This window comes from Porites lutea, chromosome 5 (assembly GCF_958299795.1).
Source record: "Porites lutea chromosome 5, jaPorLute2.1, whole genome shotgun sequence".
In the NCBI taxonomy this organism is placed as follows: Eukaryota; Metazoa; Cnidaria; class Anthozoa; order Scleractinia; family Poritidae; genus Porites; species Porites lutea.
Window position 1 is genome coordinate 19,462,956 of NC_133205.1, and position 24,779 is coordinate 19,487,734.

At 41.2% G+C, this 24,779-nt stretch overlaps 1 pseudogene; it reads right to left on the reverse strand.

Moving 5' to 3' along the window:
* Nucleotides 1-9,034: 9,034 nt before the first annotated feature.
* On the reverse strand, nt 9,035-19,331 carry LOC140938042 (uncharacterized; annotated as a pseudogene).
* Between the last annotated feature and the right edge of the window lie 5,448 nt (nt 19,332-24,779).

Sequence of the window (24,779 nt, forward strand, 5' to 3'; positions counted from 1 at the left end):
AATGCGCCACATTTTCCTAATAAAGTATACAACATGCATGCGTGATTTTTTTTCTCAAAGCGGGCGACTTAAAAGGCGAAAGGTCAATACGTCTACCATTTTGACAACGCCTTCACTGAAATGATGATGATATCACCTATCCACTATTATATCAGTCTTAAGCGTTACAATTGGCCTGCGAATAATATTTGCTCTTATAGCATTTTACGCTTATGGCTTATGCTTGCAAAATGACGTAACCATGTGATGGTGTTAGCATTTCTTGTTTCTTTAAAATTGTGCGAAACTTCGATGGGTCAACATCTGAGCCCGCGATGAGGTCATGTGATACTGGTCAACGGATACCCTGTTTTGACAACATTTCCGTGGTGCGGAAGACAGATGGACGGGGGTACGGACAAGTGACTATCCAAATTTAAATTTCTCGGATGGATAAAGAGCCAAATTTTGTTAGCTACGAGGCTAAGCTATCGCCGCCTCGCGCACCCGTGGAGCTCCGCTAAGACATATTTAAACCTCAAAAGAAGAAAATGACGTTCCACAAGGTCGGGCGGCTCGAGAACAAGAAAGATTTTGAAATATTCTTCGCTCAAGAAATTCCAAGTAAGTAGAAAAAGGCGACAACTTTAGTTGACAATATTGTTTCACTGATGACTGAACAACTCCTTTAAGTGGCTGTTCGCTTTAGAATCCACCACTTGATTGGGTATAAAATTTCGCTGATTCTTTTTAAAATGCTAACGAGGCTTTGCTTTACTGTCAGGCATGCCGAGCAAGATGGCCTTTCAGTATTGTCGCAATTTGTAATAATTATTGCCCCCCCCCCCCGGCGCAGTTTGTAACATACGTCGCAATTCGCAATAAACTTTGTCGCACTTTATAATGAACTTAGCTGTCGCAATTTGTAATAACTCCATCGCACTTTGTAATAAACTTTAGTTATTTATGAGATTCGCTTTTATGACTTTGATCTTCTTCATAACATGAAACTTACTGTGACATGTCAGCTTATTTGTATCCAGTTACTGTTTTCATAGTCGGAATATAAGCCGTTGTAAATCATTATTTCTGCGTTGTTTATTGCAGCTGTTTTTCGAGAGACCATGACAGGCTTTAATAGAAATCAATTAAAAAAGCGGTGTGGAGGTTTCAGCAATTGCTTTAAAAAGATAAGCAACACAACTTCGAAAACACATCAGCTAGCGGCGTTCATTAAATCATTTCAAATGATAAGAAACCATTAGGAAGTGAAGATGACTAATGATGAGTAGCAGTGGTAATGCATTACAATTAACAATTAGTTCATGCGTCAGCGTGCGTATGTCGAGATATTGAGCACGCGGGAAGTTTGGAGAGCACGAAAGAGGCGTAAGAGTTGCACGAGGCGCAGCCGAGTGCAACTCTAGCCTCTTGAGTGCCCTCCAAACTTCCCAAGCGCTCAATATCTCGACATACGCACAGCTGCAGCATGAACTAATTGTTTTATACCATTATCAAAGCGATCAATGCAGCAGTTAACTTAAAAGTTTATTATTGTAGGTCGCTTTCAAAGCGGTACGCGTCAATGTTTACGTGACTATATTCTTTTTCCTCACGGTTAATCTTATGTTTTTATCCTGAAACTGAGAGAAAGTGTACTCTAAAATGATTGTAAAATCCATATTTAGGTGCCGGAAACCTATTAATTAACCGGAAAATTGTTATTGAGAGAAAACAACTTTGCAAAGAATGATCTCACGCCATAGCCCGCACAGCTCGCTGAGATGACAACAACAACAACACTCACCTCTTTTCCTTACTATCGGTTAACAAATTCAAACGTTTCCTCTTAAATTTCCTTATAAAACACACGGTAAACGCTTCATTGTATATTGCTGAGTTATGGATGCACTCAGGAGACTCAGGATTGCTAAGCTCACAACAACTCGAGGAATTACGAATAGTTTATTGACGTCATCAGCGTGCTCAATAGGAATATGAAGCACGCTCGCGCTATTGAATTTGATTAGGCGAATTTTCTAGCTATGTTATAATATGGATTTGTTAACATAACAGCGTCACAGTGTTTTAAATAGTCAAGTTTTTAAACCTCGGACGTACAAAGGGGGGAGGGGGTTGATGCCAATCCCACTCTGAGGTCTTTCTGTGTTTTTCCCTCCACCCCCTCTTAGGTTTTTCCGTGTTTTTTCCTAGACGATTAAAAATTAGCGCCTAACGTTTTCAGTAGCCGTTTGTTTGTCCCTCTCGCACATTTTGAGACAAGTCTAGTGATGATCAGTTTCTGTGGTTACGAGATATGACGTCATAAGTAGCAGGTGGTCAAGCCAGTTTTGAGTGAAAATGCATGTTTTTTCACCTTCTTTCAACAATAAAAGTAAATCTTGTCGATAAAATGGAACGAAGGTATTTAACAATTATTCCTCTAGCCTGAATGGGCCCTGAGTCAAAAGCCCATATGGCCGAAGGCCGAATGGGCTATTGACTCAGAGGCCATGGGGGCGAGAGGAATAATTGTTTTAGGAAAGTCCAACTAGTTGGTCAAAAATATCGAGACAAAACAACTTAAAGCAAGACTTTAATCATTTTTTTGCCGCCAAAAATCCGGTGCTTTTCGCTACTAGCGGGCTGTAACATATAGCCTAGTAGTAGCTCAACCAATCAGAACGCAGCATTGATGATAAACCACCAGTTGGATTTTACTAATAGGTATTATACTACATGTCAAGCACAAGACATTCCCTATTCTCGGCGTTTTTACCTGATTTGGTAAAATTCAAGATGGGGGCTAAGATGGCGACCATGTTTGGTGACCTCACAGACCTCCAGCAGCGCCATCACCCATAAGTTATACCTCATCTTGTCGAGAAGATCAAAGGTTTTCCACTGGAAGTAGTGCCTTTTCAAATACTGCAGCATATAAAAAACTCTAACAAGGGGTTCCATCAAACCGGCCCTTGTACGACGGTGGGGGTATGATTTTGCTGGTACGTCCGAAGGGTTTAAAATATTGAAAGGTGTTGCTGTAGTACAAAATTCCGCCAAGTGAAAAAAATTTTGTATCATTAAGCAAGAATTATACTTATCTTTGGTTTTTTTTTTGGTTCTATGAAATTTTAGGAAACTTTTTCTATACTGATAATTCATCTTGCTTCGCCTGATAGAAACATTGATAATATTTATCATGTCGTTCAAATTCTTGTAAAGCAATCTTTAGTAACCGAAAGAATGCTTTCTCTTAGTATGTACGTGGAGGTTAACTATTAAAAGGTTAGAACAACCAAAAAAAAGGTCCTACATAAAATATTTAAGCGAAAAAAAAATCATGCACAAGAAAGTACCTAAAAAAAAAAATTCAATCATGCGTGCTCGTTGAATTTGTATGAACAGGTATTTAAAAATACAAGAAAAAATAGACCTGGAGAGTCAGGAGCAGACATTTATAATAATCCCCCAAGATTGCTCAAATAAATCTGCAATGAAGACATTTTCAGGACCATTTTAATCAGTTCATGTTGAAAACAATAACTGAATTTATCGTCTATATCATTGTGGCATAACACTCACATTTCTTTTATCGGTACAATCCATTTGCCACATACAGACACAAGTTAAACAATAATAATAATAATAATTATAATTATTGTCAAGACTCTTTCGGAGGTGGTCTTTTGGCAGGAACAGGGTCAAGAACTAAAAGAAAGTTACGAGGATGCATTATTACCATGCAAAACACTTACAAAATGTTGCAGGTGTAATGAAAAGCCATCCTTTTAATGATGACCCTGAAAGGTGCTTTGGCGGATATTAAAACACGTGAAGCAGAAAGATACCTTAATATTGAATATCCTAACATCCTGTGTTTGAGATATTCCCAGAAAGTGTCATTTTTACCCATGTAAAAATCAGCGAGTAGCATATGTTTTACATGTGCTATAGTTTCTTGGTATTCAAAATCCCCCCTCTCTCAAAAGGTAATCCTACTTTTGACCAGCAGAATGGGTGCCAGACTGAAAAGTCCACTAAATTTCCAATAAAAAAGCAACACTAAATTTAAAATATTGAATAAAAAAAGAAACACAAGAAAAACGTTTTCAAAACTGCCCACCCACCCCACCCCTAACCAATGTTTCTCACTGACGTGTGACTTAAGGGCAGAAACATGGGTTAGGGGTGGGGTGGGTAGGCAGTTTCCCAGAAACCTGAACTGACCCAACATCACTTCTGGCCATAAACACTACTTCTGGAATCATAAACTTCTCCCTTAATAAATACCAAAATGAAATGCACAGTGTCAAAATTCTGTGTTTCTATTTGGTGTGTTCAGATGAATATATTATATTAAGTTTTATTTTCAAAATAGACTCCATCATCTCAAAGTAAATAAATTTACCGTAGTTTCTTTTTGTATTAATAGTCTCTTTGATAAACACTGTTGTGGCTGCCGTCATTCATATCCTAAAGAAAAAAACTTACTGTTCTGATTTCGCAAGAAACTCTTTATTCTTGAGATAACAGGTCAGTACGGGTTACACGGCAAGATGGCTTGAGAATAACAAGGATTTACCACAATGTAACTTAGTCTAGCAAGACAAAATGGACGATCCAAGACAAACCAAAGGGTGCCTATGGCTAACTAGTGGATTAATTTTTTTAGAAATGAAAGCTGACAATGAACTTGCAATTAGTCTACCGGTATAATTTAAGTCTCTCAAAAAATGAGAATTTGTTTGAAAAAATAAATATATGAATAAAAAACTAGGAAAACAAAAACAAAATCACCAAAAAAAAAGAAAAAAGTTTCTTACGGCGGGAGTCGAAGCCTAGACCTTAACGTGTAAGTTCAACGCGTTTACTTAACTACTGCGCCAGGACAACTAATGTTACGAATGCTCAACATTGCGCACCTAAGAAGGAACGCATATATCCACTCCAGTTTTTAGAGGGAGTGTACGGAAACTCTATGCGCGCAGAGAAGAGTCTTCGAACTCTTCCAGAAAAGAAAGTGCTTAAGTTTTCACGAAATGCTTTCCAAAAAAAACACACCTCTAGCTCCAAGCAGAATAAGATCGAAATATACACTACGTATTTGTTTACATTCAGTTGCCAACAGGAAAACAAGAATTTCGATCCGCCACGAAGGTATTAATGTCAAGGTCAAAGCTCAGTAGAAAGAACGGCTGTACCGTTGTCGCCACGAGAAGAGAATAACTAAAGTTGCTCTTGTAAAAGCAACGAAGCACTAAGCCAACCCGGCAACTGATGAGGTTCGTGTGGAGAACCGAAACCGTGGTCTTGCCAAGTGGCAATAACAAAACAGTCCAAAGACTGTTAAGCTTATTCAAAAGCTATTACCAAGGGAGGAACTACGCGCTACAGTCAAAAGACTCACACTACCCTATAGAAAAACGCTAAGCTGGAGTTTACTGAGTCACAATACAATTCTCCATAGTTGATGTTCATTGTACGCTATCCGTGATATTTAACATTCCGCAAAGAAAACTAACGAGCTGGACCCAGCGTGATACAACATTACAGAAAAGCATCACATTCACCGACTAATGAAAATCGCTTAGTTATTCAGATCCAGAAAGCACTTTGAAGAAAATTAAAACCCCTTGAAGCTGGTAGAGCTTTATTTAAGAAGAATTAAAATATACATTCGAGCACAATAAGAAGGGTTTTTACGGAAAAAGCCGCACTTTAACTCATTTCGTCGCAATTGAAGAACATATGGCCGCCAAAGCGATTTTAAATGTCTCGCAAAACCGTCGCGAACTCTCTTGCTGACGCCGTTGTAAAGCTTGCAATTCTCTGCATTTACGTGAGGAGAATTATCAATATCACGATTGAGCAACAGTAGACATTTCCGTTTTGATGCAACAAAGAAACATTTCATTACAGAATGATATTTGCCTAAAAGCCATGAGACTGGGAGTCTTGTCGTGAGAAAAGTTAAAAAGTTGTGAGACTCACGACAGAATCGAGAGCTCGCCTGGGCGAGTTAAAAAGCTTCAAAAATTCATAAACTTCTGTCTCAAAGTTGGCCATGCATAGTGCTAATCTAAAACATATCAAATTCCACATGAAGACAACTTATCGCCCTCTGAAAGGTACAAAATCATAACGTAAAAAGCTCGGGCACAATGCACGCTCAGCACTTCTTGATCGCGGAACGGGAACGAACGATCTACGACAATTGTTGTTTTGACATCGGAAGTTTTCGTGCGATCCGACTAATTATGAAAGGTGTCTACACCCGAGTGACACATTTGCATATCGCAGTGCCCACAATAACTCGTTCCTTACGCTACGCGTAATCCACGAGTTAAAAAGGGGATCGGGCTTCTTCAAGGTTTTTATTCTAAGTATAATAAAATAAAATTGAATGGTAAAATAAAATTCCTTCAGAGACTTATTTTTGGGAAAAAATTGCTGCAAATAGTAATGCTGAAAAAAAAAAAATCATACTCAGAGGGAAATTGCCCACCCCCACAAAAAATAAATGGTCCGTCCCTAAATCAATTCAGGAACAAATCGCCGAATACGACATAAAAAGTAAATATCCTGAAGAATACTCGACCGTCGATAAAGTAGGAAGTGAAAAGACTTTAGCAAGTAAATCCTGTTTCGTCCAGAATTAATCGCCTCCTCATTTCTTTTCTAATCTCCAAGCAAGCGAGACTTAACGACGAGTTTAAGAGCGTTGTTGTCTGTATTAATTCCTTCGGCTCTAGTGGTCGTTGGATGTTTACAAAGGGCTGAAACGAGGAGACATAGGCATCTAGCTAGAAAGAACACCGCAGGCTCTCTTTATTCGTTTTTTCTACCCGGAACAATCAGTAATCGGTTGGTGAAATTTTATGGCAATTGACCGTTGTTAGCACTTTAAGCCAGTGGCTGACAGTCGAGAGAGAACTAGCTCCTTTTCTCATGATCCTTTGGTATGCAACTGCATTTTGCTGGATAACTGTTTACTTGACATTTTAAAGAGAGAAAGAAACACTGTCTGTTCGATGTGTAAACAGTTGAAGCAGTCGGTAAAGGTTGTTATTGACTTGTCACCGCAGCACTTAGTCGAGCGCTTATACAGCATGCCCACTATCAAAAAGCAAGAAGTATCGAATCTGCATAACAAGTACTACTGATCAGGTTGTTTTTGGGCCTTTTGGGTGATTAAGACCATAACAGGGTCTTGGACATAGCTGCAAAAGTATTCAAGGAGAATCACGTGGGAGAAAACAGCGGTGGCGAAAAGGAACGTTCGTCAAGCGCTCTTTGTTTGAAGTGTGACTATTGTACTAGGATGGGCCATTTGTTATATACCTTGCTCCCTTACAAAGTCTGAGCAACACAAAACGTCATCAAAACCTAACAAGTGAATACCGGTGAAACTTCTTTGACGCGGACTCCCAAATAAGCGGACACCCTCTATTACGCGGACGGTTAAAAAGCCGGGCCCCGAAATTAACATCTTATATTTCCCTTTATAACGAACCTCTATTCAGCTGACACCTCTATTAAGCGGACGCGGACACCAAAATAAATTGTATTTGGATAATTTCTGTTGTTAAAAACCTATTAGGCGCACACCGGACTGAATTGTCAATTCCTTGAAATACGCACTGTAGTCGATTAATAAAGATAAATCAATTCATTTAGCGGTCAAAAGACCGATATCCGGCCGTATGATTGTTATCCGCGACCAGAGTTCACCTAAAAGTCTTGCACAAAGTATAGCAAAGCTTCCTTAGTTTCCTTAACAACATGGAACTTTATCACAGTACAGAGTAACCGTTGAATGTTGTTAACGATTAAAATCGTTGACAAACATTGCGCAATTTTTAGAAACCCCTATATTAAGCGGAAACCCTCACACTTGGGAAGGACCCGAAGGTGTCTGCTTTGTGGGGGTTTCACTGTATGTTAATTAACAAGTGAAAATTAATGGGTGTCAGGTATCATCAAAAATGAGAGGAGAGATGATATACGGAACACTAACGAACGAGCAATCGTGTTTATTCAGCTCCATATAACATACATGTATTGTGTACTGCATTTTGTCCCCTCAGTCAGCATAGTTATGGCAGCTTTGCATGAAAGAATGTATCCTTAATTTAAGGGCCTTCCCGCCTCGCGGGTCTTAGCTGTTATCTGCTTACTTTTACGGGATGAGCATGATTCTATATTCGGAGTTGATATGTTTGCCCAGTGGTGTCCTTGCCTTCTTCTGAAAAACAAAATAAATTAAACAACCAAACGTGTTGTAGGGAAGAAGAGCCTTGATTTCCAGTTTCAAAAATAGCGAAGTTAAGGGGGCATTATGGTTCGTCATATATCCCATGATGCATCGCTTCATACTATATTATCAAGCTTTCGAACGCACGTGATATCAGTTCGAAAGGGACGCGACAGTTGACCAACGTTGGAAAGCGACGTGTTTCGCCGACGAGACCTTCTGTACCTTCGCTGTGTCGATCTTTTTACGATTTTCGTTTTTCTATTCCAAATATATCTTTTGTTAAGTCAAAGGGAGTGTTTTGCCCGTCGATATTGACTAACATGCCGTCCGATCACAAGGCAGTCTACGCAGATGCTCCGTGAAGCTAGCGAGCAAGATCTTTGCTTCAGTACGTCTTGCTATAAAGCTCTCCATGGATTCACAAGCGATTTCAACCTGCTTGTCGTGAAATGAATATCTGTTGCTCGTGTACGGTTTCTTATTTGTTGCTTGTTTGTGATCGCGGTGCTCATTGTCAGTTCAATAATTCATCGATACAGTGAATACATTAACCGTACAGTGACAGTACATGCTATTACCTCAACTAGCTCGGCCTATGTAGTCGAAAATACCAAGATCATCAAAGACCAAAAAGACGTCTATCGGAGATAAAATTCAAAGGAAGGGAACAGCTCAAATGAAAACAATAAAAGTAACAAGACATCTTTATGTTGTTTGTAACACAACTTTATGGCAAACATGAACATAAATAAGCTTTATTAAAGAAATGGCAAAATACTTGTACAAAAACACCCACTACTCCGCTACAACAGATACTAAAAGAACGATCAAAATGTCTTCAAATGTTTTATAGGCCGGTTGAGGTCCTACGGCATGCCATTCCATGACATTTGCTGGCCTGTACATTTCAAGTTCGCCAAGCGCTTTTGCGACCGGAAGCCACGATGAGAAACCAATTTTACCTAAAATGAAACAAAAACGTTTAATACTAGAAAGCATTGAAATTACACATTCATCATATCTTCAGGGGCTAATATATGTATTTCGATAAGCGAAAAAAAGCGAGCTCAAGAAAAAATGCCCCATCTTTGCAGGACTCATGTAGAGAAATTGACACCGTCGACTAGCTCTAGCTGAGAAAGGTCAAAAAATGCGATATTTCAACACAGTCAAACCCATATATAAAAATCGCGAGGTCGAAAGAGGTCGGAGCGAGGAACTAAAGTCAAGCACCCCTTGTCCGCCGATATGAATAATTTATTAGTGCAAAACTTCGCTAAAGTATTGACAGTTTTCGAAAATTGTAGGTCATATTCACTTGCGAGTCCTAAACGAGAGCAATAACGCGTGAAATGACCAAGGAAGCATTTTAAATTATCAATCAGACACTAAAGATTAACAAGGCACTTTGAAACTTACCTTGGATGAGCTCTATCTTGAAATTCAGCTCATTGAAAATCTCCCTCGAAACGCTCAAGCGCTTTTTCAGCGGCGAAGAGAAGATAGAAATTAGCCGCGAAGTATCATGGGATATATGAAATTCCCCCCGGCCTTTATCGCGCACCGAGAAAATACCGCCAGTTACGCAGGCTACTCCCTCCCTAGACTTTATATATTAATAACATCCGAAAGTCATTGAAAAGTTCACAAATATTTATGGAATTTTAATTCCTTAAAAGCACTGTACCTTAATTGAGTCAATTTTGGATTGAATGAAATCTTGGCTAGATATTTAAGAAAAAGGGTAGAAATCAACGAAAAACAAGGATTTTAACCGTAATGCCTTAAGGCCATTGAAAACATGATGAGCTCGTCGATACCAGAATCTCGTTAAGGTTGGAGGAGAGATAACAGCCCGTGACCATGGCAGAATGATATTAAGCTGATGAAGGAAGGAAAGCTGACTGGCGATATTACAGGGTTGTTTCCGTGACTCAAGATGTTTGTTCGCAGGAATCCTTAAACGAACATCTGTCCGCTCAAGGCCATAAAGCATGTTGACACGGCAAGAGATTTAGGCATTGTTCTAATGAAAGAGACCTTCCTTTTCGTCCTGTAAACGCTAATACCGATGTTCGACGAATGACTTCAGCTCGGGTAAATGACAGGCGGTGATTATGGTGAGACGTTTACATGGCTTTTGATATTGTTGAGCAATAAGACTAGCCTTCACAAGGGTAACAGACCTATCTGAAGTTATGGAGCATGTAAGTTGGACGACGAGTCATACCGCCTTGTATCTGTTGTATCAGTTGGTTAAAGTGTTCAACCCTGGCGGTGCCACACCTTCTGTGAGGATTAATAGTCGTGGTACCCTGACAGGATGTAGATCACTACGCCTTTCCAACCAGTGGGCAGGACTTCCATCAATGGCTGATATTCTCATTGAGAAAAATCTTAGATTCCTGGGCCGGGTCACGTGCATAGGATGGATAATAACAGGCTACCGAAGAAGCTGTCATACTTGCAACTGTGTTTGGCAATGCGTAATCAATAGAGGCCTGTTTGGCAATGCGTAATCAGTAGAGGCCTGTTTGGCAATGCGTAATCAGTAGAGGCCTGTTTGGCAATGCATAATCAGTAGAGGCCTGGATTAAGGTTCAAATATGTTGCTAAGAGAAACATGAATTGGAGAGATATCGATCTCAACCGATGACAGGAGAGGGCCAACGACAGACCCACCTGGAGGAGACTTATAAAACTGTGCTGAGCCCTAGAACAGTCTTAGACGAAACGACTGACTGTGATGATTATGGATGGAATGTTAGTTTAAATAAAAACTGTTGTGTGTTAAGGAAAGAGTTACTATTCGTTAATGCTAAAGCATTTATTAGCAGCTCTCACAGGACAGCACGTGAGGTAGCGCGTGAGTGTACTTATGGGTGAGCGAAAACTGGTCTAAACATAGCTTAATAAGTTATGAGAGGGTTTTTGTTTTGAGAATTGAGGATTGGGAAAGGTTATTGGAGTCATAATAGTAATTTAAATTGCATTAGTAGACAAATAATGGAGCATTAAAGGCTGTGGGGTGGTGATCAATCATTTTCCCATACCTTAATACAACTGAGCATGAATATGAATGTTGATATACACCTAATTAACAGGTTTAACGTGGGTTGTCAATCGATTTCTCGTGCGATTGCGATAACTGTACTTCTGATGATAAATACTGATTTGGCGTGGAAATCGTTGATTCTTGCTCATTTTTCAGCGGAGCCACGCAGAGGTGAACGGCCCCCCTTCCCACCTAGAAAATCGCGTGGGTCGTATTACTGACTGCCCCTAAGTCAAGCTGTCCAACGTCTACCTGCGAACAGCCTGGCTTGCAGTGTGACTCGTCGGACGCCTGACACAAAAATCTGTCGCGGTAGAAGGTTCAAAAGAGTTTCCAAACTGTTCTGCCTTAACGTTCAGAACACGTATTTCTCTGAGTCACTCATCTCTTTATGGTTAAACTGTTGTTTGACTACTCCATATGAATTGACCAATTTCCATATTTTAGAATTCAACCTCAAACAATTCGAGGCTTTTGGGATTGAGCATCTCTAGAGAATTCAAGTAAAGATTTTTCAAAAGCAATTGCTTTTGGAAAGCTCACACGTGAAATATAAGCATGTTATTTACCTATCCCTCTGGGGTATGTGACATGTTCACCTGGTGTCGCACCAGGTGAATATATCACATACTCCATTGTTCCAGTTAATTAACCCTTACTTAATTGTTCTTCAAGAGTTTTTTCATTATTTTAGGTTTTGTCCTCATTCTTGTGAGACCCAATAGACGAGTTTTAATTTTGGTGCAGCGAGGTGTTTTTAAGAAGGAAAATTGGTCATAGAATCGATCCGCGGCAAACGAAAGTAAATATAGCAGCAAAAAAGAACATGATTGCGAATAAATGCCAAGAGGATGAGGAATAAATCTTTGAAAGGAATATCGATGACATCATTAGGAATTGTTGGATGAGGCTTAGCATGATCTGTTGAATTATGCAGATAGAGGAGGGTGTGTCTAGCGTATTTATTATTCACTTAAAGTAACTCTTAGTTTAAAACATGCATACTTCTTCTACTGTCTTGAATTCATTACAATTTTTCTGTTCTTTTGTAAATTTGGGGTACAAAGGATGTAAGTCTAGCAGGGATATTCTTTGCCAGCTGGACGTAAACAGCTGAGCTAACGCAGCCTGACGTTCTCAAGGCTTCTCGGTTTCCGTCACTTTTTTCAGCGATTACCCGAATTATTGATGTCATTTTACTGGATATTCGCAAACGCCTTTCAAATTTGGCAACTCCAGGTGGTTATGAAAAATTAGCCGAGGAATTTGAGGCAATCAGTAACGGACTCAAACATGTACGGCAGCAACCTTTCTTGGAATATGCACGTGTCTGATCGGTGAGATGGTAAGAAAGCGTCTAAACGCCTGTATTTTCATATAGGCAATAAAAGCGCCATTATGTCGAGAAGGCCGAACTGCTTAGGTTTTACACAAGCTGTATAAGGTCTGTTTGCAATTACGCGATTCCTGTGTTTCACGCTTCGTTACCTCAGTAGCTAATCGACGATTTGGCTCTGTCCATCATATGCCCCACCTAGCCTTATCCTACGACAACGCTCTAGCCTCGTTAGACCTAGAATTATCACTAGTGGTTCATCATCAGCGCCTGTGTCAGTCACTTTTCGATGAATATCGTAGAGGACAGAGATCACCGTCTCAGTCACTTACTGCATACTCGACTCGCATACCCGTCTCGCATAGTTACACCCTCAGGTATGCCAGGAATTATCTTATTACTGCGCTTTTCACTAACATGCGAGCTCTAAAGTTCAAAAGCCGCCTTCACAATTGCGTTTTTCGCTGCCGTCAATCATAATTACGATCACAAGCAACGAACCTTGAAACACAGAAACACACAAAACGGATCGAAATCCACCAATCACAAATCACAAACCTGGACCTTTTGAACCCGTTAAAAGAAAGTTTTGTTTCCTAAGAGGTCCGTCAGGTGATTGACGGCAGCGAAAAACGCAATCGTCAGTTGGCTTTTGAACTTCAGAATTCGCATGTTTGTGAAAAGCGCAGTAATTCCCAGTGCCTCCGGGTAAACTCATTAGAATTGCCATCAGCTTTTTTAAATAAAACTTTGCTCGTAGTTTATGCTTATGTATTCTTTAGAGTTATAACTTCTCTCAAATCGATTGTAATCTATGCGTTTTCTATAATTTAGTAGTTTTTATATTTTATATGTTTATACGTAATTTAACCTCCTGCTGCGATGACTATGCCGATAAAGTATTCATCTATCTCCATCTGTCTAGTGGATAAATATTCAAGGTTTATTCTTCTTAACGAACTTTAATGCACGGTTTAAGCCCGAGGGACGCGAACTTTACCGTTTAAACGGCACATTTTGTCTGAGATAAGATAAGACGCGTCTTATCTAAGGATAGCCCTTAACACCTGTTCTTAGATAAGACGCTCTTGGCTAAGTCGCGTCTTATTTCAGACGAAATTAAATGTGCCGTTTATACGGTGAGGTTCGCGTCTAATTGAGGACGACGAGGACGCGTCTTATGTAAGGCGGACGCTTCTTATTTTCCCTCGTATAAATGGCCCTAATTGCTCCACCTCTAAGATTGAACGAATCCGCTTCATCCCGGCCGGGAAATGGATAACGAGACACACCCGCCCAGAACTTTTTTTATCCCTATACAAATTCAACCAGATCCGAGGATCTTTTTTTTTTTTTTTTTTAAGAATAATAGCACAGTGGAACAATCTCAATCTCCCTTCATCAATTTTCTACTGAATACCTCTTTGCGGATGACAAGAGGAGCTCGTAGACTATTCTTGGTTAGCGGCCCTTTATAAACTGTATAGCAAGTGTTGTGAAATATTCATGAAGTGTAATATATTCAGTTTACGTAACTTGTATAAGAACATAAGGTGTTAAGAACATTTCAATAAATCATTCAGTCCTGAAATGTCGAAGTACGAACATGGTCCTTCGAGCCCTTTTACAGGAAAGTTAATATAATAATGTCGGACGGTGTGAATAACGGTAAATAATGTCGGACTGTAGAGAAACAGAAACGGTTGAAAAATTTCTATTATTAGAGAAGCTAAAGAAGAAAAGAACTTCGGTGAAGCGCAGAGTGACTCAAACAATTAAGGAAATCGATGAAACAATTCAGTGCAACAAGAGACAGTCGCTAGAACTCTGGGTGTCGAATTTAGAAAACCTTGATGAAGATCAGAGCTTAAGTCGTTACAAGACCATATAAAAGAGTACATAAGTGAAGCGGATTACAAAACTTTGATATATTGGCGGGGAATTAAACTAATGAATTCGTGTTTTCCCCAGTGTAAAACGAATTCAGGCGAGAAAGACAAGGTTTCGAGGGTAAAAAGCCAAACTGAAACGCACTTTGGAGAAACATATCGCGCGACATAACAGGACAGAAACAAACTCGTTTGCGAAGTGAGAAGCAATGAAAATTCTGAAAATTGCTCTTTTATCTGGATTTTCCCTCGTATTTTGAAGCTACTAGTCCAAATTGTTTCAATGTTTTCTGTAAAATACTTTTGCAGTGAACAAATTGTTGTTGAAGAGGAAATACAGGAAGTGAAACTGAGATTTCGTCGTGCGAAATTTACAGCCACGGTCATGCACCTGGCGGTCTGTTACACAATAGGAGAAAAGAAAGGGTATTTTTATGGAAGGGTATCCGGAAAATATCATTTCTTACTATTCCCCCGCATTCTCAATTAATCCACAACCACGACGCCGAAGTGTACGCTTCCATAAAAGCGTCTTTTTAATCCATGTTTCATCACTGCATGTTTTATTAATCTATGTTTTATCAATCCAGTCCAGTCCATATTTTATCACATGCCACATAATCGACGCGCAAGGAAGATGTAGGGCGTTTTGTCAACAACAAGAGACCACCGATTGAAAACAATCTCTTCATGACGGCGCTTCAGGATTCGAAACAAATTCTGCAAATATAAAGTTACCAAAAATTCCCCTACCGAAATTTACGCGTCAATCGCCGATTGAGTGGGTCAGTTTTTGGGACCAATTTATAGCAGCAGTAGATGAAAATCAATCGCTTCATGATGTGCAGAAGCTCGCGTTTTTAAAATCATTTCTTTTGGGTCCAGCTGCCGAATCAATACAAGGACATAAGTTAACTGAAGATTACTACTCGTTGGTTGTGTAATTTCTATAGAAAAGATTCGGCAAGAAGCGTCTTATAATTCAAGCCCATATGGACGCGATAATCGATCTGTCGAAATTTGACACTATGGAAAATAACGAAGTGCGGAGTTTCCTAGACACCTTGAAGTCCAATTTACGATGAGTAGTCCCTCTCGGAGCTCAAACTGAACTTCTCGCATTTCTTCTAATTCCATTGCCTATGAGGAAAATGCCGAAAAAGTTAATTGAAAAATTCAAGTTCAAGATCAAAGACGTCGAGCAATTTTCTCTTAAAACGTATCTAGAGTTATAATAATAAAATAATGATAAAACTTTAATAGTAACATCCTCAACGGGCTTTTCAGAAACTATTTACAAATGAATGTGAATAAACTTAAAAAAAGAGTAAGACGGTAAAACATCCTCCAAGTGTTAAGTGTTAAAGAAATAACCTACTCAATATGTTATGATAAAATTACAAAAGTTTCACACATGTCCAATATACACAAACAGATACGATTCGTCAAACCGGTGGTCCATTGGTACCAATGGTACGATTGGTACCAATAGAAAAGGTTGTCATTCCAAGTGGTTCTATTGGTGAACAAAAACAGGTCCAAATACAAACATGTCATGAGAATTCTTCGTTCTATCAGCCATCTATACAAAACAAGTTCGCTTTTACTCCAAGTAGAAACGCGTTAATAGTTGATATGAATATTCCTCGTTCTATTAACATTAATAGGACACAACAGGTCAATGTCATACGACGCGCTGCCCACTACTGCTAGCATGACATCCTTATATTGTAGGCGCTTACACCAGGCGTTAATACTTCTTTTTAAATGCTTAAATGGTACGGGACCTACTTATATTGGAAGCCTTTTTAGATACAGGCATACACCGCATAGGCTAAGAGGCGAGGGCTTGAATTTGGAATTACTTAATTTTAATCTTAAATTTAGTAAGAATTCTTTCACTTATTCATTAGCTAAGTTATGGAACAGTTTGCCTTCTCAAGTGCGTCTTTCAAGTGATGCTAATGACTTCGGAAGTAAATTGCACGATTGTAGCTTTTTAGAACGTGTCTTATAGTGCACGATTGTAGCTTTTAACTGTTTTTAGAACGAGTATTATAGTTTTCCTAGTCACGTTTTTAGTATGCGGATTTTTGGTCGGTTGTAGCTTTTTATATTTTATGTTTTTATTACCAAGTTTTTTATATGTATATATTTATTGAGTTGTTTTTTTTTTTAAATTGAATAATATTATATAGGTGTAATTATTATAGATTTTATTTATACACGTTTGTATTTTGAACGAATTTTTTAGCTCTTTGACGTAACGTGTTAAAATAAATGATTGATAGATTGATTGATTCTATAAGCCAACCACGCAAAACAACTTCACTCTCACACAAAGTAGAAACGCGCTAATAGTTACAAAGCGAGGTCGAACTAGCGCTAATAGTAATTGCCAACAGTTTTAATATAGGTCGAAATACAAGCATGCCATGTGTATTCTTCGTTCTATATACCATTTATGCAAGAAAAATTCGCTCTACACCAAGTGAAAATGCACTATACACAAACAGATACGATGCGTCAAACCGATGGTCCATTGGTACCAATGGTAGGATTGGTACCAATACAAAAGGATGTCATTCCAATGGTTCTGTTAGTTAATATGCATGCATTAAGGGGACTTAGATTATTTTCGCCTGTGACCTAGCTGGGTACAGGGCAATTCCGATGGTCCGTTGGTATCAATGGTACGATTGGTACCAATAGAAAATGATTTTGCAAAGATGGTTTATAGAACAAAGAATACACATGGCATGCTTGTATTTCGACCTCACTATATTACTAGCTATAGCTATCGCTAAGTGCCAAAAAGCAAAGATTTTACCTACTGTATCAGCGCGCTATTGAATTTGTGTAGAAATGTTATGAAACACAGTAATTAATGAAAAATAGATTGAACTTAATTCGATTGCATTGAAAATAGTGCAAACTTAAAGCAAGGGGCACACATACACCAACCCACGGCATGCGCCCAGCTATATCACGCGGCCAGTGGCAGAGTGGCGAAGCCGTTGCCGTTGAAGCTTGGAACGGGGAAAACTCGCGTCCCAAAAGCCCCTTACTGCTGAGGTGAGTGCAACCCACGGCCAGGCCATTACCTTACGCATGCGCCCGGCCATATCACGAGGGCAGTGGAAGCATGGACAGCTGTTTCGCCCTTACTTGGGCTCATCAGCATGGCAGAGCCGTCGGTCAGTGCCCGGGAAAAACCCGTGTGTGTTTTTTTTCGTATTTTGGCGTGGTGTGATGCCCCAAGGCCATGAAAACAAAGGGAACAAAACGATCTGATAAAAAGAAAAACAAAACAAAAAAAACTAGGGTAACCTACAGGGTAAAAAGAACGCCAAAATGGAAGGGGGGACCTCCATACGGAGTCAGCCCGCCAACTTCTCCAGGGGATCGAACCCCGCCTCCCGACTAGTTGAAAGACTACTTAAAGACCATATACAGTATGAAAGGGCTATATACAAAAGACAAAAAGGAAAGAACACACACACTCGAGCCACACTCTGGCCTATCTGAAGAAACGAAACCAACAAAGGCGACCGAGGGGAGCAGCGAGAAGGGAGACACGCTCACTCAAGCAAAGTCAACTCAGAGCCCAAGAAAACCGTAGTACAACCAGCGAAGGCGACCGAGGGGGAGCAAAGAGAGGGAAGACACACACTCAAGCAAAAAAAAAAAAAACAGAGCCAAGAGGACCACAGTACAGCCAACAAAGGCGACCGAGGGAGACACACTCGAACCACACTAAGAAAGACCGAAATGAAAAGACTCACCAACGACCTTACCGATACGGCCATTGGCTCCTCGTTGTCGTTGCAAAAAACCGCGCCTGCTCCGAGACCGAAAACGTTTAATAAACAGAGGTAAATAGAAGGACAGGCGACCCTTGATGCTAGCGATAAGACCCTGTACGGCACTTGGAGGTTTGGACCAAAAACGATAGTCATTACTTTGACACCAGACAAAAAACTTAACTAAGGACAGAAGATAACAGAAGACACGAGGAACACACAACAGCTCATCACTAATGAAACCGAAAAGAACATGACGCACGGTAATAGCTGGTGCCAGAGGAGAGGACAGAAAGAATAGTGACTTAATCCAATCCAGACCACTTTGGGCCAGAGCACAGTGGAAGAACAAATTCTACAGTGTCTCATCAGACTGACCACAGAGACAATCCGGAGGGACATTCAATCCGAAAGAAAGAAGACGGTGAGCAGTGTAAAAAACACCGTGGGCAACTTTCCAACAGAGATCAATGAGTTTCCTGTCGAGAGGCATGTAAAACAAAGTCTTCCAGGTAGAATCCCAGTCTAAGTGACCATAATTTGAGCGAAACTTCACCAGACAGTGGGGTTGTGCTGGATTCAAAGACAAGAAAAGCTGATAGCAGGATTTGCAGGTCAAGGAGTCGGCCCTGAGTAACGTGGTGTCAAGAGAACCAACAATCAGGCCAGCCTGAGACAAGGAGCCGTGAAGGGCAGTCCAAGCACGTAAGAGCGCGTGATAAAAAGCTGGAAGGCCCGAAGCTTCCAAGAGGAAAAGAGATGGGGAAGCAAGCACAGTTTGGGGGTCAACCCCTAAACGGTCAAAAAGCCAAAAGGTCATCATGTGGGCAGACGCATTCGGGGCAGTAGCATAACGACGGACCCACTGAGCCAAAAGTGCATGAACCTTGTAACGGACGGACACAACGCCAAAACCTCCTTGAAGAGTAGAATGGTGAACTACATCTCTGCCGCTCCAAAAGAAAGAAAAGACAAGAGTATTGAGCTCGGATGCAACCAAATCAGGCATAGAAATAAGGGACGCTATGTACCACACTCCAGAGAGAGCCAGAGCATTGGCAACTAGCGCTTTTCCAGAGTAAGATAGAGATATGCTATGCCAAGAATTTAGACATTTCTCGACGGCTTTAATTCGAGGCCGTCAGTTATTCCTCCTGCAGGTTACTATTACCAAGATAAACACCCAAAAGCTTTATAAAGGCAGTGGTCCATTTGATAGGAACGGGTGCATCTCATATTTGCAAGGATTAAGCTTGGCACTAGTGCCTTGTTCGAAACGGCCATAAACCGACAAGATCGCTCTAGTGGCGCGATCAGAGCACGAAACGGCGGACGTGTCATCAGCATACAAGGACAGTACAGGAAGGGGAGAAGAAAGACCAGGGAGGCGCAGACCAGTAATATCAGGATGACAGAGGACGTTCGCAGTCAGCACTTCCATGGAGAGAACATACAGAAGTAAAGACAAGGGACAGCCTTGACGCACGCTGCGGGAAGGCTTGAAAGGACGAGAGGTGTAACCATTGACAAGGACGGAGCTGCGAACGTCAGTGTAAAGAAGCCTGACCCACCGGATAAAGCTGTCACCAAAGCCCATTTTAGTGGTGAAAAGGAAAGGCCAGTCAACACAGTCGAAAGCCTTCTCCTGATCCAGAGAAAGGAGAGCTACTGGCAGGTTATACTCATTTGCCAGTTCAAGTACATCGCGTAAAAAGGCGACGTTCTCGCCGATATAGCAACCAGGCACACCACACGTCTGTTCAGGAGCGACAACCGTAGCAATAACTTTCAAAAGACGGCCAGCCAGAACACGAGCACAGAGCTTGTAATCACCATTAAGAAGACTAATAGGTCGCCAGTTCTTATGGTCCAGGCGACCTCCTTTCTTGAAAATCAAGGCAATGAGCGCCTCACTCTGAGAGAAAGGCGGGAGACCATCCTCCAGAGAGGCATTGAAAACATTAACAAGATCCCCACCAAGCAAATCCCAGAAAGCAACACGAAATTCCAATGGCAAACCATCAGAGCCTGGAGACTTGCCCTTAGCCATGCCAAGGAGAGCAGCATGAACCTCATTAGGCGAGATTGGACCGTCACAAGAAGCGGCATCATCAACAGAAAGAGAGGCGCTGAGGGTATTACGCAGGACTCGTAATACCCTCAACATCCGTTACAACCACCCCATTGGAAACACGCATTGCGGAAACCCAACTTTCAGTTCCTCGCTTCTTTTCTAGCCTTAACAAGAAGCGACAGAGGTTTCACACTCCTCAGCCCACTTGACACGGGAGTGAACCCGCGCTCCCTCAGATACAACCGTATCATCAATTCTGCCCTTCAGATGACAAGCAAGGGCAGAAAGGACAGAGCGCGACAGAGAACGTTCATTATGAGCACCACTACAATGGTGGACCGCAAGACTTTTGATATGTTCCTTGCCTCGGTCCCACCAATCCTGTAATTACGCGACCTCTATCTAGGCCAGAAGTCAATAACAGTTTGTAGAAAGACAGGATCCCAGTTTCCATCCGCCAGGGCCACGAGGAAAAGATTCAGGGATAGAGAAGCCGAGAAAAACGGCATTGTGATCAGAGAAAGGACATGGAACAATAGAACAGGAAGGCACAAAATGAAGCCAATAGACGGGAAGCCAATAAGGTCGATGTGGGAGGACAAGGAACCATCGTGTCTCAGCCAGGTGTAAGAGCGAAGATCGGGATGGAGATGGCGCCAAACATCCAAAACACAGAATTCCCGGAAACGTAGCTCCAGTGAGACAAGGCTCTCACGTAAGAGCCCCGACGATCTCTGGCTCTATCAAAAACAGCATTAAAGTCACCACCTAGTATCGTGGGAACAGATGGATCAGTAAAGTCCAGACATGAGGTAAACAATTTGTCGTGCTCAGGGTTCCGGTTAGGTGCATAGAGTTGACAAAAGAAAAGCTGGGGCGGTACAGAAGGACCCTGCCACGAGAGTGGGCAGTATCAGGGACCGTAACAGTGAGAAAACCAGAAGAGGAGAACCATGAAGAGGCCTCAGCAGCATCAGTAACATGAGTCTCTTGGACACACACGAAATCACATGACTAATGGCTTAGCCACTACAATAAACCAGCACGCTTAATGGGATCACTGATCCCATTATCATTGAGTGTTAAAAAATTGAATGCAACTGTTGGGAGGGGGGGGGGGGGGAGAACTACAGATCAAGCTCCGCAAGGGAAGCACTCCGGCGAAGACCACACTCTTTTGGTTTGCTAGCAACAACTTGCGTCAAAACGTGCTTGCCAGACAGAGGCTTGAGAAGCGGGGACTGACGAACACTAGCAGTCCCACGCGAACTTTTGGCTTTAGCGCAAAGGCTACGCTCCTCATAGCGAGACCCATTTCGACCGGAAGGAGGGGAAGTGAAGGAGGAGAGGACGTATCCTTAGCGGGCTGTCGCTCTCATCCATAGCATCAGCAAAGTCGGAGGGAGGATCGGAGAAGATAGGGATGAGTGATAAAGAGGAAGAAGAGTCCTCAAAAGACTCTATTCCATCAGAACTGAGGTCAACCTGACCCTCATCGATGACCTCAATTAAAGCCCGTCCACTAGTTTCCGCATCAGCACCAGCCATTACATCAACATACTCAATCTCAGCAACATTTTCAACAACAGCAATATTAGGGTTGATAGCATTAACCTCATTCAATCCTCCACTACTTTCATTACTTTCATTAACAGTAATATCATTGACTTCATTTGATCTTTCAGTACTACTATTATTTATTACTCCATTTACTCTTTCAGTACTATTTGCACTACTGTTATTAATAACTTCATTTGATCTTTCAGTACTGTTTGCACTAGTATTATCATTAATAACCTTTAATCGCTCATTACTAATATTACGTACTGCAGTACTTTCATTATTTCCTGTACTAGTAATTCCATACAATTCAGCAGAATTGGCAACAAGAGAGTTCAACTCTTGCCTATGGGTAAAACAAATATTGAAAGTAGGGGTTGGAGCAGAATTACTCCTTTTGGCAGATGAGCCTTGTTTTCCACGACTCTTTTAGAAGCCCTTTGGTTGGACTCTGCCTCAGAAGAATCACCGCTGACAGGGACTAAGTCCTGCAGAATCGACTGACTCTGCAGTAGATTGAGCTCGTTTTCGTGAAGAAACTGAGAGTCAGAAGAATCACGAGAGACACTGGCTTCCGCAGACCGCGAATATGAGGCCAGGGGAGGAAAATCTGCAGAGTCTCCCGCTGGCCCGTGAAAGGTACAATTCCGAGCCAAGTGTCCGGTTTTCCCACACTTTCTGCACTTGTCCTTGTTAAGGCAGTTTGCCGACCTGTGGCCCTGAACGGCACAAATATTTGCAAACAAGGGGTTGACCACGATACCACAAACGACACAAATACCCGTCCACCATCAGATATCGGGGTAATACCCCAGATAAGGTAACATCGACAAGCCTGGTACCATTAAAGATGATTTGATTGGAAAGAAAAGTCTGCTTTTTGACAGACTTGATTGCACCATAGGCCTCGAAAGCAACCTCCAAGGATCTATTATCCTCCTCGAAAGAAAAATCGAAAACGTGCACGCGCGTAATAGGGGGGCCGCCCCCCAAGATAGAGCACCATAAAACGAAAAGATGCCGTTTTCCGAAAACGATTTGGCCTCCCGAAAGTGCTCCGGAGAGGCGAAGGTGACACGAACGACCTCGTACGCAACCTGGACAGCCTTGACGTCATGACGGGCAAAAGCACGAAGAACTTCGGTCATGATCTCGTCTTTGGTTTTGTCAGCCAGCTTGCGGCTGACCTGCAAACTAATAGTTTTTGGTAGGCGCATGATAACAAAAGCGAAGAAGCAAAAAAGCAAAAGGCGAAGAAGCAAAAAACGAAAAAGCGAAAAGGTAAAAAACGGCAAAGCGCAAAAAGCAGATTAGAGTCGAAAGACGCTAATCCACCAGCAAAAATGAAAATATAACAATTGGTGACGGAAAGACACCAATTGTATGAAAAAGGACAATTAGTGTCGAAAACACTAATTGAAAATACAAAAATTAAAAATTAGAGTCGAAAGACGCTAATCGACAAAACAAAAGGAAAATTTAACAATTGGTGGCAGACAGACACCAATTATAAGAAGGAGGAAAATTAGTGTCGGAAACACTAATTGAAAAAGAAAAGGAACAATTAGTGGCAGTAAAACCCTAATTATAAGAAAAAGAGGCAATTAGCGTAAAAACGCTAATTGCAGGAAAACCAAGTGATTGGCATCCAGATAACGCCAAATACTCACAAAAAAAGCAAAAACTATTACAATAAACTAGAAAAAGTAAGTAAAAGAGACAAGAAAAAGGAAAAAAAGCTAACCAAAACGTTAAGCCCCAATGAAGGCGTAACAAAACGGATAAGAGGTGAAGACCACTTACCAAGCGTGTTCAAGTTGATTAGACCACCAAGTAAGAGAAGTACTCCAAAACCACGAACAAATAGGAGCCGGTGTCCACAAGGAAACACACACGCCTCGAAAGTCGCAGCAATACACAAGGACGGGAATCTAGTCCCAAACAGGTAGAATTCCGCGACGCGAGCCTGGGGAATAACCGTGTGTAAAAGACACTTTCCTGCCGAGGCGAGTCCATTAAGTGCCAGCTCCACACAACACATGTGGGAGATGTTGGCTGAGAACCGCACGGTAGTTCTCCCACGACAAGCGGGAAGGCGGATCAAGGGGATCATGGCGGATCATGCGTTTGGTGTATGTGTGTCCCTTGCTTTAATTTGTCTTTTGAAAATGGTGAACTAAACTGATCTACTGCATAAAGAATTTGAAATCCCGAATTTAAGCAGCAAATTTTTCGAGATATTGAAGTTTCTGTTTTTGTCCGAAGTTGCACACAAGTAGTTTTGCGTACAATTAAGTGGTTATAAGCAAACTTAACATCCTCGAAAAATCATATTAAAGTCCGCGAATATTCAACGTACAGACTTATATTTGGTCTCTTTTTAAAGCTGAAAAAATTGTTGGTGCGTCAATGAAGCCTTCCCAATAGGCCATTCCGAGTTCCCCGGGCCTCTGTTTCAAAACGAAGGTAGGGGCTCAGCCTTTGATATGAAAATCATTTTTCATTCTCATACAAATAAAATTCATTTTCACAAGAATGGTTGTGCACCTAGCCTCATTTTGAAAGTGAGGGTTTTCGGAACTCGGAAGTGGCCTATTATTTTGCATCAAAGACACAAAAAATTTAGCTGCGTTATTATTTTTCTTAGCGGCATGCAATAAAAAATTCCAGCGGGCAAATGCGACAGATATCGCGTAGGATTGAAATGATCCACCCGACGATTGATTGAAGACGGGATGAGAACGGGATTCACAAACACGCACACAGCTCGTGGATTCTCTGATCTGTATCACGTGTCCGCTCGAAAACAATTCAGTCTCTGTT